The 14,563-nt window shown below is 38.5% G+C and overlaps 1 pseudogene across 1 annotated transcript in view; it reads right to left on the bottom strand.

The window, feature by feature from the left end:
* Positions 1-454: 454 nt before the first annotated feature.
* The window catches only part of LOC308347052 (pregnancy zone protein-like), a 63,248-nt pseudogene continuing 49,139 nt past the window's right edge, over positions 455-14,563 (bottom strand). Inside the window, exons 27-32 of the transcript in view lie at positions 12,892-13,110; positions 12,600-12,727; positions 10,621-10,711; positions 9,859-9,927; positions 8,810-8,910; positions 455-567 (exon numbers count right to left, since the gene is read on the bottom strand). The product of the transcript in view is annotated as a pregnancy zone protein-like (transcript). The remainder of the gene's footprint in view (positions 568-8,809; positions 8,911-9,858; positions 9,928-10,620; positions 10,712-12,599; positions 12,728-12,891; positions 13,111-14,563) is intronic.

Consider the following 14,563-nt stretch of genomic DNA (forward strand, 5'->3'; position numbering starts at 1 on the left):
CAGAGTGGCAGGGAGAGAGGAGGAAGCAGGCTCCCTGCTGAGCAGAGAGCCCGATGCGGGGCTCGATCCCAGGACCCTGAGATCATGACCTGAGCTGAGGCAGAGGCTTAACCCGCTGAGCCACCCAGGCACTCCAGATAAGTTGTATTTTTATTAGCATTTCATATCAGTTCATTATATTTTAAAATTTTCTTGAGATTTCTTCTTTGACTCATGTGTTATTTAGAAATTTGTTCTTAAATCTCCAAGTATTTTATTTCCAAGATACCTTTTTATTACTGATTTCTTGTTTAATTCTACTGTGTCTATGAGCAAACATTGTATGGCTTCTATTCTTTTAAATTTGTTAAGGTGCATTTTATGGCCCAGAATGTGGTCTGTTTTGATGACTATGTCATGTGAGCTTGAGAAAAATGTGTGTTCTGCAGGTTTTGGATCAAGTAGTCTATAGATGTCAGTTATATCCAGCTGTCAGATGGTGCTGATTTTCTGCCTGCTGTAACTCCATTTCTGATAGAGGCTTGTTAACGTTTCCAACTGCTGTAGAGCCTGAATAGCCAAAGCAATCTGGACCAAGAAGAATAAAGCAGAAGGCATCACACTTTCTGATTTCAAACTGTATTACAGAGCTATAGCAACCAAAGAAGTATAGTACTGGTATAAAAACAGACACTTAGGCCAATGGAACGAAAGAGAAGGCCTAGAAATAAACCCATATGTTTATAGTAAATTGATTTTCAACAAGGGGGACAAGAATCACAATGGGGAAAGAATAGTCTCTTCAATAAATGTTTTTGGGAAAACAGGATATCTACATACAAAAGAAATTGTGCCCTTATCTTATACCATACATAAAAATCAACTCAAAATGCATTAAGACTTAAGCATAAAACTGTAAAACTCCTAGGAGAAAACAGAGAGAGCAAATGACTTGGCAATGCTTTCTTGTATAAGACACTAAAAATGCATAGGCAACAAAAGCAAAAATAGACAAATGGACTATATCAAACTAAAATGCTTCTGTACAGCAAAGGAAATCATTAGCAAAGTGAAAAGGTAACCTACAGAATGGAAGAGAATAATTTTTCAAATCATGTATCTGATAAAAGGTTAATATCCAAAATATATAAGGAACTCATATGACTCAATAGCAAAAAACCCCCCAAAAACCCTCCCCCACCAAAACCCCCAAACTACACCAAAAATAATGATTAAAAAAAGGACAAAAGACCATTTCTCCAAATAGATATTTCTCCAGAGAAGGCATACTAATGACCTATTGGTATATGAAATGGTGTTCAACATCAGTAATCATCAGGGAAATGCAAATAAAGCCATAATGAGATAGTACCTCCCAAGTGTTAGGATAACCATTATCAAAAAGTCGAAAGATACCAAGGGTTTAGAAACGTGTGGATCAGAGGTACTCCTTGTACATTGTCAGTGGAAATGTAAATTGGTAAAGCCATTATGGGAAACAGTATGGAGGCTCTTCAAACAATTAAAAATAAAAATAGAACTACCTTAGGATACAGTAGTCCCACTTCTGGGTGTTTACCCAAAAGAATTGGAATCAGGATCTCAAAGAGATATCTGTACTTTCATGTTTATTGAAACAGTATTTATAATAATAAAGACATGGAAACAACCTAAATGTCTATGGACAATATAATAAAGAAAATGTGGTATATACAGGTAGTGGATACACTTAGCTTTAAAAAAGAAGGAAATTCCATTATATGTTAATTAAAAAAAAAGAAATGAAGGAAATTCTGCCATTTGCTACTACATAGTGTTGTGCCCGAGTTTTCATGTCTGAGAGACCACCAAGGAGCCAAGCACCAATGCAATCACATGAGGGTTTATTTGACAAGCTTAAGCTTGGGCCCAAGTATACCTGACACAGCAGAGTAGGGACTTGGACCCCGAGGTGACATGCTTAAGCTTGGGCCCAAGTATACTCGATGCAGTGGAGTAGGGACTTGGACCCCGAGCTTGGTTAAGGCAGGGGTATTTATGGGTTCCTGTTACTAAAGCAGGGTGGGGGGCTCCGGAACAAAAGCAGGGTGGGGCTTCCTGGAACTAAAGTAGGGTGGGGGTCTCTAGAACTAAAGTAGGGTGGGACTTCCTGGAACTAAAGTAGGGTGGGGTTTCCTGGAACTAAAGTAAAGTAAGGAAAGGCATAGGGGTCTGAGATGGCTGTACTTATGTTAAGGCTAAACCTGAAGTGGGATAGCCTTGATTTTCTCGGCCTCCACAATGGATGAACTTGGAAGACACTATGCTAAAGGAAATAAACCAGACACAGAAGAACAAAAAAATCTATTATCTTATATCAGAAATCAAAAACAATGGAACTCATAGAGGCAGAGGGTAGAATGGTGGTTACCAAGGGCAAGAAAAATCAGGGAGATGTTGGTTAAAGCGCATATAGTTTTACCCACACATAGTGAATAGGCTTTAGAAATCTGTATAGCATAGCACTATAGTTAACAACATTGTATTGTATGCGTAAAAGTTTATTTTATTTTCTTTTATTTAAATTCAATAAATTAACACATAGTGTATTATTAGTTTCAGAGGTATAGTTTAGTGCTTTATCAGTTGCATATAACACCCAGTGCTCATTACATCATGTGCCCACCTTAATGCTGTTCACTCATTTACCCCATACCCCCACCGATGTCCCCTTCAGCAACTCTCTGTTTGTTTCCTGTAGTTAAGAGTCTATTATTGTTTTGTCTCACTGTCTGATTTCATCTTATTTTATTTTTCCCTCCCTTCCTCTATGATCCTCTGTTTTGGTTCTTAAATGCCACATATCAGTGAGATCATAAGATAATTGCCTTTCTCTGATTGAATTATTTTTCTTAGCATAATATCCTCTTGTTCCATTCACATCATTGCAAATGCTAAGATTTCATTTTTTTGATGGTTGATTAATATTCCATTGTGTGTGTGTGTGTGTATACACACACACAGGTGATATATATATATATATGTATATATATATATACATATATATATATATATATCACATCTTCTTTATCCATTCATCTGTTGATGGACATCTGGGCTCTTTCCATAGTTTGGCTATTGTGGACATTGCTGCTATAAACATTGGTGTGCAGGTGTCCTTTTGGATCACTGTATTTGTGTCTTTCGGGTAAATTCCTAGCAGTGCAATTGCTGGGTCATAGAGTAGCTCTATTTTTAATTTTTTGAGGAACCTCCATACTGTCTTCAAGAGTAGCTGCACCACCTTGCATCCCCACCAACAGTGTAAGAGGTTTCCCCTTTCTCTGCATCCTCACCAACACCTGTATTTCCTGACTTGTTAATTGTAGCCATTCTGACTGGTGTGAGGTGGTATCTCACCGTGGTTTGGATTTGTATTTCCCTGGTGCCGAGTGATGTTGAGCACTTTTTCATGTGTCTGTTGGCCATTTGGATGTCTTCTTTGCAGAAATGTCTGTTCAAGCCTTCTGCCCATTTCTTGATTGGATTATTTATTCTTCAGTTGTTGAGTTTGATAAATTCTTTATAGATTTTTGGTACTAACCCTTTATCTGATATGTCATTTGCAAATATCTTCTCCCATTCTGTGGGTTGTCTTTCAGTTTTGTTGACTGTTTCTTTTGCTGTGCAAAAGCTTTTTATCTTGACAAGTCCCAATCATTCATCTTTTCCTTTGTTTCCCTTGCCTTTGGATACGTGTCTAGCAAGAAGTTGCTAGAAGTTGTGGCGAGGGCCACAAAGGTAGCTGCCTGTGTTCTCTTCTAGGATTTTGATGGATTCCTGTCTCACATTTAGGTCTTTCATCCATTTTGAGTCTGTTTTGTGTATGGTGTAAGGAAATGCCCAGTTTCATTCTTTTGCATGTGGCTATCCATAAAAAGTTTCTCAAAAGAGTAGATCTTATGTTAAATGTTCTTATCAAAGAAGAGGGAGGGAAGAAACTGATCATGATTACATTTGTGGCATTGTATATGGTGATGGTTTCATAAGTATATATTTATCTTCAAACTCATCAAGATGTAGGCATGATATATGTATGTCTTTTTTTGTATGTCAGTCATACCTCAAGAAAAATAACCACTTAGAAATAAAGGAAGGAAAGAAGCAAGGAAGAAAGAAAGGAAGGGAGGAAGGGAGGAAGGGAGGAAGAAATTGACTACTTTATGCCAAACCCTGAATTAGTCACAGTGGTTTCACAATGATGGTAAAAAGAATAAGAACTTTCAATTTTCAGATGTAAGGAAATAGAAGTGTTGGCATATTTTTAAGAACACTTATTGCCATAGCAGATATGAATTAGAAACCACAAACTGTGGCATTCAAGAAATATAACATTCCTTTTTTTTTATGTTGAATTAAACCCAATTCTGCTTCCATTGTTCCAAATTGCTGGGTGAGACTTAATCTTAGTTGCTATTAGAGCTTTTTTCACACTGGGACTTGCAAAGGAAAATGAGAAGATTGCTTTAGTGTTTGCTTGAAATGGTACTCCTGATATGACCATGTCATTGTCAAATCCCTGAGATCCCTTTGAAGCCTGGCTGCTTGGGTGTTTCTATGTTAGATTTGGGCATGAAATTGTTTGCTGAGACTAAGAGCTCTGTAGCTCAGAGTGGGCCTCATTTAACTGAGAGGCTCTGTCTTGCCTCTTACGTGCAGTGAGGGAGGGGATCGCAGATATCCACTATCTTGGGTCGCACAAAACTCCACCCAACTCTTGGTTTTGGATTCTCCCTGCCAATTGGGTTTCTGTTCTTTCCTCCCTGCAAAAAACTTATTTCTCCTCTTCTTCAGGAGCACCTAGAGTAAGTAATTTGCTCAGTAGGCAGGGCTTTCACAAAGTTATCTTTAAGTAACCTCTGCTTCTAACCTTAAAAATTCTTAAGGCAAGAGAACACAAGGGCCTGGCTACACTTTTGAAATAGGGAAGGGAAAAACAAGGGATTAGGATCAGCACAGATCACATTCTTCCCAAATCCTTTTTAGAAGTGAAAACAAAACACCAGTTAATTTTCAGTAAGTTACCCTTCCATGCTATTCAGGGAAGGAAGCTGGGAAACTGAGAAATATTTCATGTGTTTTGAAAGAAAAATGAACATGTATACTTTCAGTTCAGGTAAGTGCATAGATATATTTTCTTTTTGAAAAAAGAGAAAGGAAAAGATAAAGGCAGGGAGAACAGTCTAGTTATCATTTTGGTAATTTCCATTTTACATATACATCTCCATAACCTCACATTATTGGATAAAAACACTTTTTGTTTAAAAGACTTTTTTTTTTTTTTCCTTTTAAAGAAAGACTTCTGGTGCTAGGCTCCCATGTTATGATTTTCTTATACAGGAGTGGGTAAAATTACCACCCCCCCCCCCGCCCCAGTTTCTTCTTTGGTCTCTATTTGATAATGCCATTACTGCCCACACACATATTCTTCCTGCTTGTGCAAGCAAAAATGATCCTAGAAATATGGAATTTTAATCCCAGGATTTAATAAAGAGCACTAGCTTTAAGAGACTTACGTCTTTTTCTGGGAGTAGTGAAATGTCGGAAAAATGTGTTAATCTCTGTTTATTACTTCTTCCATTCTTTATGTAAGAATGGATCAGCAATACTTGACCTCATAAGAAAGGGATCAAAATTCGTGGGGATAAATAGCACTACCTGCATCACTGGAAGGAAGGGATTAGTGCAGAGTTTATTCTTTTCTCTTTGGAAAACCTAAGGTGAAATCAATAAGAGGTCTGGATCAAGGAGAGATTTCTTAGGCTCCTGGCGACCTGCCCTTCTGTCCTCCCTCTCATTGTCCCATCTAATCCCAGTGATTGAGAAACCTCTTGTTTTTTACAAAATTCCCACATTCATTTGGGATCAGATCTTTTGGGTCATCTTTAAAGACTTCTACATTTTCCATTTTGAAACACGGTGACTTTGATTCTGAGGGAGGCCAAGAGAACAGTTTTTCATACTGTTTCTTAGCTTTTCCTCAGGAACAGAGAATTAGATTTAATTTTTTGGCAGCGCTACTTCATAGGAAATATTACATTCATCCACTGGGGTGCACAGAATGTCTAATTATTTTTCTTTGTGATGTTAGTAATTCTTGGTGTTTAAGACCTAAATACATTATTTCATTATGAGTTGCAAAATGGTTTAGGTAAAATGAGATACGTAGAAAAGTCTCTGAGATGTTTAAAATACTATGCAAATACAAAATTACAACAATATTTGATTTTCTGAAGAAGAAGGAGGTGGAGGAAGAAGAAGGGGAGGAGGAGGGGAATGGAGAAGAGAAGAAGAGGGAGAAGGAGAAGGAAGGGGAAGGGGAGGTGGGGGAGAAGAAGGAGGAGGGAGAGGAGGAGGGGGGTGAGGAGAAGACCCGTATAAGCTAAAAATAAAAGCAAATAGACAAAATTCCTCCTCAAAAATGGTTTGAGTTGAGAATCCTTTCATCAAGGGGACAGCAACTGAAAGATGATTTGGCTTCTGAATCAAATATAGGTCCATTTACCCTCCTTTCCTCTTCCCAGTCACCCATTTAAGGAATGTTGGAGACAGGAAGAAACCCACAGTAGGGCTGAAATGAGAGGGGACATCATCAATAAGAGTTCTGTACCATCACTCCCACAGAACACTGATTTTGGCAGTTATGGGTGAGAGTACCCTGGGGGAGTTGGAGAGTCCAGTGGGGAAGTCCCAGCACACCGTGTGGGGTGGAGGTCATCCAAGAATAGATGCACTGAAGAGGGTAAGAAGAATATTTTCACTTTGCTTTCATCACCTTCTCCCAAGGTGGCACAGTTTGGTGCCAGGGGAAACCCTGATGACCTGTGATTTCTCCCATGAAGGGAAGTGAGAACATGCTGAATGAGTGCCCCATTAAAATGTGGCTTGGTCATGTGACTTCCTTTAGCCAATAGAATACAAATGGAACTTACATACTCTTCATTTTAGCCAAAGCTTTAAGAGCCCTTGCTTGATTCAACTATTTCTCTTTCCCCTCTTCCATGAGAATAGTTTATACTCATAACATTACATTGAGGGACAATGGGTTATTCCCATTTCTTTGTCAGGAATCTGAGGCCGAGAGGTTAAGTAACTCTCCTCCTCACTCAGTCAGTGCGGCATGGATGGAGTCTGAATTTGTCTCTAGGCAATCTGGCGCCTGTGTCTAGACTTAGCCCACTGCACAATACTGCCTGTCTCCAGCACATTCTTTTACTTCAATCATTTTAGTCTCTTCTGAAGTCCATTTTTGATGTCTTAGCTGAGGGACAAAGACAATATTTCTGGTTTCCTCTCATTAATCAATACTACTTACTTATCTCTAAGCAAAGGCTTCCTAGACCAATGGATGCGTTTTTTTCTTGAGGCCTCTCAGAATGTAAGCTATTACCAGTTTTTCCTCATTTGACTTTATATGTAATATCCACAGCTGAACGCTAAGTAGATTTGTTACACATCTCTCTTCTTCACATTATTTAAAATAATATAATTCTTTATGTGAACGTGTAGTTAATATTTGATAAGTAAACAACAGAACAAATGATAGCTTGACCAGAGACTTACGTTTATTTAACAAGCTTCTTTGATGTCTGTTTCACAGAAACAAACAAGTCCATTTCTTTTAAATAGAAGTACAGGACAGGGAATCCAGCAAAATACATAGCCTACTTATGGTCCTCAAACATTGCCATGATCTGCATCTATGGAAAAAAAAGAAACATAGGAAGGTTGTGGGATTTTCTCAGGAAGACTCCCTCAGTTGAGCCTGGGGAGCAGAGGGGGCTAGAACAGAGGTTGGCACACTTTGGCTGTGAAAGGCCACATGGTAAATATTTTGGATGTTACAGGCCATGTGGCTTCTGTCATAACTACTCAACTTTTGAAAGCAGCTATAAAAAATAATGCAATGAGTGTGGCTCTGTTCCAATAAACACTTCATTTTACAGACGTTGGGCTAGACTTTGTTAGAAGGAAACAAATCCCCTGTGATGGAAAATGTTGCCTAATAGTGAGAGCTATCTTATCAACAAATGAGCAAACAATGCTTATTGACTTTACTGATAATGGTGTGAATATCTGAATTTGGAGTCTACCTACAGAGTAAGTGCTTTTCTCCACAGTTTTCTGTGTGAGAATGTGCCCAATGAACAGACTTGGGTGTATGAAAAGGCTTGTAGAGAATTTTAAATTTAGAAGGAAGTTTAGGGAGCACGATTCCTGTGGAATGATGGTCCTGGAATGTGACCTCTTACCTGCTGCAGAAGGCAAAGTACTCAACAATGGCTGACTCATCTGAAAGAATCATTGGATGAAAGGAGACAAAAAAAAAAAAAAAAAAAAAAGAAAAAAAAAATCAATAAACTGCAGCCCATATTAAGTCTGTCCACTCTATTTGTGAGAAAAGTACATCATATCAGGAGTGTCAAAACTGCATAAATATACAAGTGTTGAACAGGATAGTTAAAATATCTATATTCTAACACTTATTTCTCATAAACTGCGTTTCCTCATTGTATTATCATTGTATGTGTATTACACTCTCTATGTCTCTAAACTCTTCGAGAGCAGTGACCAAATATTATCCTTCTTTTTAAATTTCTAAGTTTCTGACTCAACAGATATTGATAAATTGGTTCTGATAATAGTTTCTACACTATGTATCTCAGAGCAGAGAGACAAATAGATGTACTACTGACTGGATGGACTAAAACTAGGTTCTACTGTAACAACAGGATGCATTTCTTGGCTCTGGGTTGAGATTCTGTAGTTGTTTCAGTTTCCTTTGACTTACCTGTCTCATAGTAATCATAGACTAACAGTCGCTGGCTTGAGGTGTCTTACTGGGATGTCTTGCAGAACTATGAAGGAAAAGCTGAGTGTCTGATTTGTTACCTGAAAGGAAAAGTGGGAGTAATGATGAGACTAGAAAGCTTCCTTCCCTCTTCCCTGAATAAATTATATTATTTTTTGTTCTCTGATTCTTATACACGAGTGTCTTTTATGTGAGCAAACATTTATGGATGACAAGATGAGTTTTACTTTCTTATTTTTAAAAATATTTACTCATTTATATTAGAGAGAGAGAGAGAGAGACAAAAGGTCAGAAGCAAGGGCAGGGGGTAGAGAAGAGGGAGAATCCCAAGCAGACTCCCCACTGAGCCTGAAGTCTGATGTGGGGCTCGATCTCACGATGCTGAGACCATGACCTGATCCACCTAGGTGCCCCCAAGATGGGTTTTATATGCAACTTTGGAAACACTTTACCATGAACAAATTTCCCCTGATTTTCTCCTAAACACCTGAGACAATCCATATTCTCCTGTAGTCTTCTGTATGAGATTAACTCTCTGAGCCCATGTGAATGGTTTCTAAGATGCAGAGGTGCCATTTGTAATTATTGAACTATTCTACTTGTGTGCCAGATAAATAATTTCTTTTGCTTTATAGTCAGATTTGAAGATATTCATGAGGTCTAGATTTTATTTTCTCTTATATAGTGATATATTAGAAATGTTTACACTATCATTGATCAATCACCATGTGATATATTTATTCTTTTGGGGGAGGTCTTCAAAATAACAGACACAATAAACCTTTTGTTCTATTGGTTTTCTACTTGAAATTTCATAGAAATACTCATTTTCCAATTTTAACATAATTAAAGAGAGCAGAAGACTCCATGGATCTAAAAGGAGATTTCTGTTCTCTTAGAATAAAGGAACTTTCTGGAAGGGTGCCACTAATTACTGTTTTCCTCATACTACTTATTTTCTAGTGAAGAGACCCACTTAAAAAGACCACCAATATGTATAGTGTCAGCCAAAATGTCAGAACTCTTGCCTGTTCCACATAAATGAGGACATGGTTATTCCTTACTTCCATCCTGCTCACTTGGCTAGATCTCTCAAGCTGAGGAAAATCAGAAAATTTAAAAAGTTAGAAAATGAGAATAGATTGTAGTAAGGGACAGTGTCTAAATGATGTCAGGGGAAGGATTCCTATAAATCATTTTCATGATTAAATAGCTGGGTTATAAATAAATAAATAAATAAATAGCTGGGTTACATTAAAGACATAAAAGATGGGTGAAGGGGAGGAATCAGATTTGGATATGGGCAACATTGTCATGTCTTGACTGTGAAAAAATCATCTGGCTTTCCGTGAAGAGACAGAAGCCGGGTATTTTCAGATCAGGATTTCTATCATGCCTCAATATCCAAGTAACAATTAGACCCTCTGGCATCTGTGATGAATCTAGTCAGATTAACTTTATCACTGCCAAATTTTTTAGAGCATTTCAGCCAATTTGGTACTTAATCATAGTTTGTCTTTCTTGCATTGTTGCAGTAAAATAAAGTTTCATGCCTATGTGCTTTAAATCCCTAACTAGCCTGTGTACGGCTCCTCTTGGGTTTCTCCAGTATCACAAGAGTCCCTCAATTAGAGACAAATAAGCAATTACTGAAATGAATTTCCTGGGTTTTGGAAAAATATTTCTTGAGGCAGGATGCTATAAATAAGGCTTTGATATTGATATGGTCTTAGTTTGAAGATACAGAGCATCCTTTTGTATGAGATCTATTAGGCTTAAAACACACCTACCATTTTTACTGTTGGTTTCAAGGGGATAAAACCGGACACTGTCTTCACATCAACAATCACCGTATTGGAAACAGGACGGCTCCCTGTGTAACTGTAGTGTCAAAGGAAAAAGGAATAAGGGCTTTGTATGTGAAAGAAAGCCAGAGTCCCTCCTTCAAGACCTATCATACAAATGCTAGCTTCATGAAGTTTTCTGTAACATTTTAACTCCTAGAAATCTATGTTCCATGGACATGTATGACATTGATGTTTGGAACCCTGAATGTACATCAGATCTATAGCTTACTAAATCATAAATGTTCAAGTCTCAGTCCAAAACTATCAAATCAGAATCTTTGGACCTGAAGCTTGGTAATCTGCATTGGCAGTTTTTGGACACTCCATTTATACTATACAGTTTTTATTTTGTAGGTATTTCTTTTCTACTTTTTAAAGAAAGATTTTATTTATTTATTTGACAGAGAGAGATCACAAGTAGGCAGAGAGGCAGAGAGAGAGGAGGAAGCAGGCTCCCCGCCGAGCAGAGAGCCCAATGTGGGGCTCGATCCCAGGACCCTGGGATCATGACCCGAGCCGAAGTCCGAGGCTTTAACCCACTGAGCCACACGGGCACCCCTATTTCTTTTCTATTTTTAGTTAACCTGAATGCAGCATGTCTCCGGAGAAGTTCCAAAGTGGTGTGGGATCAGAAAGACTCTTATGCTTTATACTTTGAATAAACCCATATTTACTAATTAGGTTGGTTGTCTGAAATAAAATTTGTTTTGCAATATCAATATCATTAGCAGGAGACACATAGTATTATATGCTGTTATGTTTTCTTAGGATTCCTATAAGTTTTTTTTAAATTAAGGATTTTATTTATTTATTTATTTGAGGGAGAGAGAGAGAGAGGGAGAGCATGTGTGAGCAGGGGGAGGGGCAGAGGGAGAGAAAATCTGACGCAGACTCCATGTGGAGCGTGGAGTCCAATGCAGGGCTGCATCTCAGAACAGCAAAATCATGACCTGAACCAAGAGCTGGATGCTCATCTGACTGAGCCACCCATGAGCCCCAAATTCCTATAGGTTTTTGATGGGTTATTACAGGACAATTTCTGTATTTTACATTTAATTTATACTATTTAATATTAACATCTGCTATTTATGTATTTGATTAGAAAAATAATAAAATAGAATTTAATTATTCAGAAGAGGTAAGGAAGACTTACTTCAACCTAAAGCACAAATCTTTGTGGAAAGTAATTTAAAAAAAATTTTTATTAATTTATTCAACAGAGAGAGAGAGAGTGAGCGAGCGAGCATGAGCAGGGGGTAGGAGCAAGGAAAGAGGGAGAAGCAGGTTCCCCACTGAGCAGGAAGCCTAGTGTAGAGCTCAATCCCAGGACCTGGGATCATGACCTGAGCCAAAAGCAGTTGCTTAACGGACTAAGCTGCCCCGGTGCCCGAAAGTAACTTATTCTTCAGCAATGAGTTGAACAAAAAATTTGTGTAAAAGTAGGAATTTATTAGAACATTTGAATGGTCTACATTTTTTATTTGACAGTTTAAGACCAGACTTTGCTTTTAAATATTTTTAAAGTTACTGAAACTTTAAGACAAAAAAATTGGTAGAGGGGCGCCTGGGTGGCTCAGTGGGTTAAGCCTCTGCCTTCGGCTCAGGTCATGATCTCAGGATCCTGGGATTGAGCCCCACATCGGGCTCTCTGCTCAGCAGGGAGCCTGCTTCCTCCTCTCTGTCTTTGCCTGCCTCTCTGCATACTTGTGGTCTGTATCTGTCAAATAAATAAATAAAATCTTTAAAAAAATTGCTAGAGAAAAGGATCACTTTGTAATGTATACAAGGCTAACTTCATTAGTAGATATATCAATTTTAAATTATATCCACCTAACAGCATAGCTTCCAAATATATTTTTAATTACTAAAGTTTCCAGATAGCTTTTAGACTCAGGATTATGTGATTCAGTCAGAAGTCATACTTGACATTCAGTGAGATCTGGAAGCTGGTGTGAGCTTTGGGTCCATCACAAGTATGGGGTATAGTCTGCACCTTCAAGGCAAATGGGGAGTCCTCCTTCTCTGGAAGAATATTGTATCTCATGGATGTCTGTGGAACACCAAACACAGAATCAGTTTCTCTCCTTACCTGGGACTCCTCACTTTTTCATCATTCAACTTTTCTGATTTGTCCTTTACTTGTCCAGGAAGGAGAGATCAGAGCTCCCCTTTCCTTCAGTAAGGTTAAACTTTCCCACATAACTGGAGTCTTACCTGAAGATACACACATCTGTCTCTAGTCACTGTTATAGAATATTCTCCAGGCAGCTCTGGCAATGAGACCTGATGCCGCAACAGGAGGTTGTTGTCGTCCACTTGGAAATTTGTGACAAATGCCTGTGAGTTCTGGATGGTCACCTGGGCAGCTTTCCCAGTCCTGGTGCAGGTGGCTGTTCCATATCTGGATAAAGCCTGGAGAGCCACCACTGTGTCCTGGAGAAGATGAGTGGAGAACCCACTTCCACAGAGTAAGTTTTTGGTAGCACGGATTTCCCCCCAAAGTCTGTGTTGGTTACCACGATGGGATGTTGGCTTTTTCCCCTGAAGTATACACCTACTCATTGTTTTTCCTTTTTTGCTGCCTTTCAGGCCTCATCAAAGTTATGCTATAGTTTCTGTAAATGAAATACAAGAATATTGATGTGAATTAGCCCGACCACTTATTTTCCCTTATATTGGTTTTGTCCTAAGGGATTATTCTCTTTCTAGAAGATGCAGCCTGCTCTTTTTCATCAATAGTCCTCTTGGCTTTATCTTGCAAAGATTGGGTCAAAAAATCAGCAAGTTAGGAAAAAGAGTGACTGGTGTTAATGTAGATAGAAGAATGAGAGAAACTGGCTAGGAGTAGTCATATGAGACAGCAGAACTTTCCCAACCTTCTTTTCTTCTTTTATACAGCTTATTTTTCATTCTGCACACCTAATTTCTCTGAAAAACAGGTCCATCCTAAATATTAAAAGAAGATTGTAGGAGTGAAAATTCAGATTCTCTGGATGTTTAACAAGAAAGGAAAATTCCAAGAACTTCAGCTTTGAAAAAGAAGGTCAGTTTAAAGAGGAGATCAGAAGGGAGTTCACAGGGTAGGTAGAAAGGAGTGGAGAGCCTGAACAGGACTTCTTGATCATTCTATGAAGATCAAAGTGAACTCCACTTGGTCTACTTTCATTTAAATCGTACAATTTTCTGGCTCACCTTAGATAATTTCTTGTTGAAAGAATCCTACAGATTTAGTCTGGAGCCTAGAACACTGATTCTTCTTTTTTTTTTCAAGATTTATTTTATTTATTTGGGGGGGTTGGCAAAGGGAGAGGAAGAGAGAGAATCATAAGCAGACTCCCCATTAAGGATGGAGCCTGATATGGGGCTCGATCTCACAACCCTGACATCATGACCTAAGCTGAAATCAAGAGTTAGAGGCTCAACTGACTAAGCCACCCAGATGCCCCTACAACACAGACTCTTAACCAGGGGTGATTTTACCTGGTCTCAACTGGGAGTAGGGTGTTATTGGCGTCTAGTGGGGAGACGTCAGGGGTGCTGCTAAACATTGAAGAGTCCAGGACAGCCCCTCACAACTAACCATCTGACCCAAAATATCAAGAGCATTGATATTCAAAAACCCTAGAGTGTGGCCAATGACCAATGTGCATAAGCTTTAGAGAGGAATGATGTTTACGGTGAGTAGCGAAATCGACAGGATATTAACATAGTGCTTAGGGAAAAGTGTTTTTGGAGAATGTCTTAGAGGTCTTCATATTCTCACTATCCTCAAATATCCCTAAGTAACTCTCCTAAGATGTAACAGTCTCTTCTCTTTCCTCATTAACTGTTGTGTTTTCAAGCTTCCCATGTGCCAAGTGAATCTAGAGACTGGAGAAAACTATTT

This window comes from Martes martes (genome assembly GCF_963455335.1).
Source record: "Martes martes genome assembly, chromosome: 8".
Taxonomy (NCBI): domain Eukaryota; kingdom Metazoa; phylum Chordata; class Mammalia; order Carnivora; family Mustelidae; genus Martes; species Martes martes.